The sequence below is a fragment of the Elaeis guineensis genome, chromosome 4 (assembly GCF_000442705.2).
Source record: "Elaeis guineensis isolate ETL-2024a chromosome 4, EG11, whole genome shotgun sequence".
In the NCBI taxonomy this organism is placed as follows: domain Eukaryota; kingdom Viridiplantae; phylum Streptophyta; class Magnoliopsida; order Arecales; family Arecaceae; genus Elaeis; species Elaeis guineensis.
The window spans coordinates 113,425,619-113,431,618 of NC_025996.2; positions in this window are offsets into that span (position 1 = coordinate 113,425,619).

Consider the following 6,000-nt stretch of genomic DNA (forward strand, 5'->3'; position numbering starts at 1 on the left):
TTTTATGCAAGAGAGGGGGTGTGGCCCTCTCTCTCTCTCTCTCTCTCCTTCCACACCAATCCAAGAGGAGGGGGTAGGCCCCTATCTCTTCCTTGTTCTATTCCAAGAGGATGGCACCATTTGGACCTTCTAAAAAGATAGGATGGCGCCATCTCATTTTTCCATCAATTCCCCACTTCAAAAAAAAATTTCAAGGAGACAAATAGTAGATTAAATTGCCAACTCATTGACATAATCTAATCCTCTTGGGCTCATAATTAGGCATCCAGCTAAATCCTAATGGATTTAGGTTAGCTTCAATGCAATGGACTTGATCCAATCGAAGTCCTGAGAAGAATTAAGTTTAACTATATGCTAGCATGGTTCTCTTAAACCCAATAGGATTTTAATAAATTCTAACCCAATTAGAACTTCATAAGTTCAATTGATAAATTTAAGATTAAATCTCTTAATGTGACACCATAGGTTTTATTCTATCTGATAGTGAGATATATTATAATCTCCATCACAATATCATCGAAACTTTTTTCGATAGGTTGGAACAATTCCAACTCTATCCTTCGAGGATCATTGATCATCAAGATGACACTCGATAAATCTCATAATCCACCAGTGACACCTAACAGTATGTAGTGAAAACCCAGTAGAATAAAAGTGTAGATCTCTAAGTGCAGTTATCATATGATTCAATTCTTCTATCGTGAGTCCCGACTTGATGGAGGTTGTAGAGAACTTGTCAGACCCCATCGTCAGTCATATGCTAGATTAGCTTGACTCGAGTTTATTTGTGAATCTCATGAAAACTCTTTTTTAGTACTTACACTTACTTTGGCCAAAGACTTTCTGAGCTCAGTCTCACAAATCGTATAGGACATCTCCTTTTCTATCAAGATCGATAAATTCTATCTAAGTGCATCCTACTCCGAATAGCGAACCTAAACCTATTGTAGCCAACATATATAGTAAGGACTCGAATGGCTAGGGATCAAAAAATATACAGTCAAACTTAGTAGCCTCACTACAAACAGTCGATGATACCGCAGGTCAAAGGACCACTGGCACCACTGCAGCATCGAGAAGACCACTACGAGTGAGTAGACATCCAAGTGGTTTCTCGTATTGGTCACGCTTAGTATAAGTTGTTCTCTAATAACCATCCGCATCCTCACCCCAGTGTCCCTACACTGCATATCTGAGACTCATCTGCTTATAAGAGGGGTGAACTGTGCACCGATCTCAAATAGATTGATCACTGTCCTTCATAACGATCTTTTGATCGGGAGTATTTAGAAATTAACCACTAATTAATGTATGTCTCAAATTTTTAATACTTTAAGAATATATAAAAATTATTTTTATTAATTTTTAAGATAAATCATGGATAATAAATATGATTGAAATAAAAATTTTTATTGATAATAAAAATATTATAAGTATAAGATTAAGCTCTGAAATTATAAAATATATCAGTCAATAATTGGCTTCTAGGGCATAAATCTAACAGTATCGATGTATGTGGATTGAGACAATCCAAGCAACCTTTTAGATCTATCTCCATAGATCTTCATCTCTAGAATGTAGGATAGTTCTCCCAAATCTTTCATGGAAAACTGTGATGAGAGCCATAGCTTTATACTCTGCAAAGCTGGGATGTCGTTTTCTATTAATAATATGTCATCTACATATAGTATAAGAAAGATGACTATAGAATCGTTAGCCCATTTGTAGATACAAGGCTCTTCTCCATTCCTAACGAAGCCATACATTTTGATCACCTTATCAAAATATATGTTCCAACTCCTAGATGCTTGCTTCAGTCCATAAATGGACCTATTTAGTTTGCACACCTTAGATTCATTTGTCGATGTGAACCCTTCAGGTTGTATCATATACACCTCTTCTTCCAGCTCTATGTTAAGGAAAGTAATTTTGACATCCATTTTTTAGATCTCATAATCTAAGTGTGCTACTATTGCAAGTATAATCTAGATGGATTTGAATATTGCCATAGATGAGAACATCTCGTCATAGTCAATACCATTATGTTGACGGTAATCCATGGCAACTAGATGAGCTTTATAGGTCTCCACCTTCCCATCCGCTCTTCTTTTTCTTTTGAAAATTCACTTGCACCTTATGGGTTTTATCCCTTCAGATGGATCAACTAGTATCTATATACTATTGATCTTCATAAACTCCATCTTAGATTTTATAGTCTCAAGCCACTTCTGGGAGTCAGACCTTTGCATGGCTTCCATATAAGTGATCGGATCCTCATCATTCTCATTTAGTTTGATAGGATTACCATCTCAAACTAAGAAACCATAGTATCTATCTAATTTACATGGTACTCTATCAGATCTACTTAATGGTGACTCTACAAGCTTCGAATTCGATTCTCCAATCAAATTTGATTCTGTGTGTACCAGTTTTTCTACCTCATGAACTTCACCAAGTTCAATTTTACTGGCGTTAGTTCCTTCTCTAAGGAACTCTTTTCAAAAAAACTATCCTGTTGCTTATGAACACCTTTTGTTCTTCAGCGAGATAAAAGTAGTACCCTTTAGTTTTTTTTGGATACTTTACAAACAAGTATTTATCAAATTTTGGTCTAAACTTATCTATCTTTAAAAGCTTAACATAAGCTGGACACCCCTAAACCCTAAGGTGTGAAAGCATCGGCCTACACTCTGTCCATATCTCATATAAAGTTTTATTGACAGACTTGCTTGAAACCTTGTTAAGTATATAGTAGGCAGTTTCAAGAGTGTATCTCCGAAAAGAGATGGGTAGATTTGCAAACCCCATCATGGATCGAATCATATCTATCAGGATTCGATTCTTTCTTTCAGACACCCCATTATATTATGGTGTTCCAAGAGGGGTCCATTGTGAGAGAATCCTATTTTCCTCCAAATATGTCAAAAAATTACTAGTAAGATATTCACCTCCTCGGTCTGACCAAAGAATTTTAATACTCTTCTCAGTCTATTTTTTTATTTCACTATGAAATCATTTGAACATTTCAAATGATTCAGATATGTACTTCAAAAGGTAGATATATCCATACCTCGATAGGTCATCTGTAAATATAATGACGTAATAGTATCATCCTCTAGTGCCTATGTTCATGGGTCCATATACATCACTTTGTATCAAACCTAGAATATTACTGCCTCATTCATCTTTTCCTTTAAAAGGTGACTTGGTCATCTTACCAAGTAGATAGGATTTACAGATTGATAATGATTCACAATCATTAATTTCAAAGATACCCTCCTTGATTAACTTGTCTATCTTGTTCTTGTTCACATGACCCAGCCTACAATGCCAAAGGTAGGGATCACTAACATTATTTATCCTAAGATATTTGTTTGATGTGAACATTACACCAACAGACTATGGTAATATATATATATATGCCATGTTTTTATTATTCATGCATAATTATAGTATCGTTCACAATGATATCATAAAATTTATTTTTTATTAAAAACTTAAAATCAAATTTGGCCAAAAGGCCTACAAAGATGATATTCATAAAAAAAAAAGGACAATAATGACACTTATCTAACATGACACTATTAGACTTGAAAACAAGCTGTATAGTTCTTAAAGCTAGAAATGGAGCAAGTTTTCAATCTCCAATATTCAGGAACCACTCGCCTTCTCTAAATTTTCTACTGACCTGCAGTCTCTACAATGAATTGTAAATATTAATCAAACTTTTGATATTCAATACCCAGATAGTAGTATCATAAATAGAAAAATTATATGGAGTTATCATATAAGTACCTTGTGAAGCAATTGATTGCTTGTTTCTCTTGCTCTTTGGCCTGTTTGGATTAAGAAAAGCTATATATGCTAAATAATTTTTTTTCTAGTGATCCAACTTCTTACAACATTTTGCTTGGCTCTTATCGACTTTCGACTTTTTACTTTACTTTGGCTTTGGATCGACGGCATGATTCTTCTGCATCTTTTTCTTCTTTCCTCTTTAAGAGGATCGACAACCTACAAATGAAACTCCCACTACATGCACCGGCTCCTTCTAGAGCTGATGGTCCTTCTCAAACGTCTGCAGCAATCCTAGCAAATCATGGTAGTTCACTAAAGGCTTGGTCATTCTGTAATGATTCAAGAAGGATAGTTAGGATTTTGAAAGTGAGTTTAGGATAGCATCCTTATCCAACTGTTCATGTAACAAAAAGCCAAATTTGCTTAAGCATTTAATCTACTCGATCATGTACAATATATGATTCGTGACTGATGCCCCCTCTTACGTACGGGCATTGAATACAGTGCAGGAGGTTTTATATCTCTTTGCATCCTCAGGGATGTCGAAAGACTCATTCAACATTACTCCTCATGATGCAATGCATAGTCGTGCGATCGTTGAGCCACTTCAAATAAGTGTCTCTTGCAGCACAGAGTGTGTTGGCAGTAGGTTCTTTGGGTGCTAGATCCGTAAGCACGTACAAGATCCTTTCATACTCCAGAATGATCTTCAACTTTCGATACCAGCTATCGAAATTGGGTTCGATAAGCTTATCACTATCCAACAGCGAGCAGAACGATAGTGTGTTGGCCATAGCTGAAAAGAAGAAACATAAACCTATTAGTATATAAATTATTTTAATCTTAAAAATATAAACTTTAGTCTAAAGATAATTCTACTATTTTATACGAATTGGTAGCCTCTACCTTTAATTCAAGGAATTACATTAATTTCTCAGCGGTATTCGAATCTACACAGACTGCATTCGGGTCTGAGTGTAGCTCGGCCAACCCTAATGCATCCATGGATAGGTTTCTAACCAATTGTTTCTTCAAACAACTTCCAGCAATAGATTTTTTTCAGACATTTCTTCAGCAAGCATGTGGTACCTCTACTAAAAATTCTGATTAGATCCAACCATTAACATGACTATATCAAGTGCATCCAACAAATGAATGCACATGTCTGAGTGTGGCTCGATCAACCTGAGCATTGATCTGAAGGGCACAACAAGATGGTCATATGATAAATGATCATTCCAATACCAAATAGACACTGGGCATGTGGCACCTCCAATGCCTATTTAGAATATTAGACTCATTATCATGCACCTTAATGGGAGGCAATGAACTAGTCTTCATAACTATATCATTTTAAGGATCCAATAATTTAGATGATTTGATTTAATGATTTGATAATAAGAGAAAAAATTGATCTGCAAGTAGTAAATCCTCCAACTGACTTCACCAAGTCATGAAGAGGAGTTTATACGAGCTGATTTAAAGATAGCCAAATCAGTCATACTGATTTATCTTAATGGTATGGGTTAGCTCGAATCGATTAGTGATCTAATCAAAATATAATCTATCATGTTGGCCAGATAAGTGAGATTGGTGGGAGGGATATGCCATTAACTCGTCATAGATGCCATCTAGGTGAGTAGCTCCCAATTATTGACCACCGATCAAAATTATCAAACTTACTTTAGACACCAACTAGTTAATTAGTTGTAGTTTGGTTCATCAAAAGATTCAGGCTCAACCACTGAGCTATGATCATAGTCTATTTAGTAAGGTCAAAAATATGAACTTGATTAAGCTTCAACTATTAAGGTTGATCTAGAAAAATTTCAATCTAATATAATTCAACTCTTGATTAGATTTAACTAATTTCTCTATTTACTCAATATATATTTTTAATCTTAGGTCTAACCCAATAGGAGGACCTGATTCAGGCTAATCTATTGCCCATCAATTTATGTGATGTCTTAAAATCTTCAATTCTTAAATCTAGATCATTTTAAAACTTAATTCCAAATTAAGTGTGTGAAGCATACCATATGTTTCATATCATGAAAACTAATTACATCTATGAAAACTATTTTGTAGAACTATTCTCCTAGAATTTTAAGTGAAGCAATACCATATGTTTCATATCATGAAAACTAATTTTCATATCTATGTTTAATAATTAAATATGTATAATTACGATCTAAATTTTAT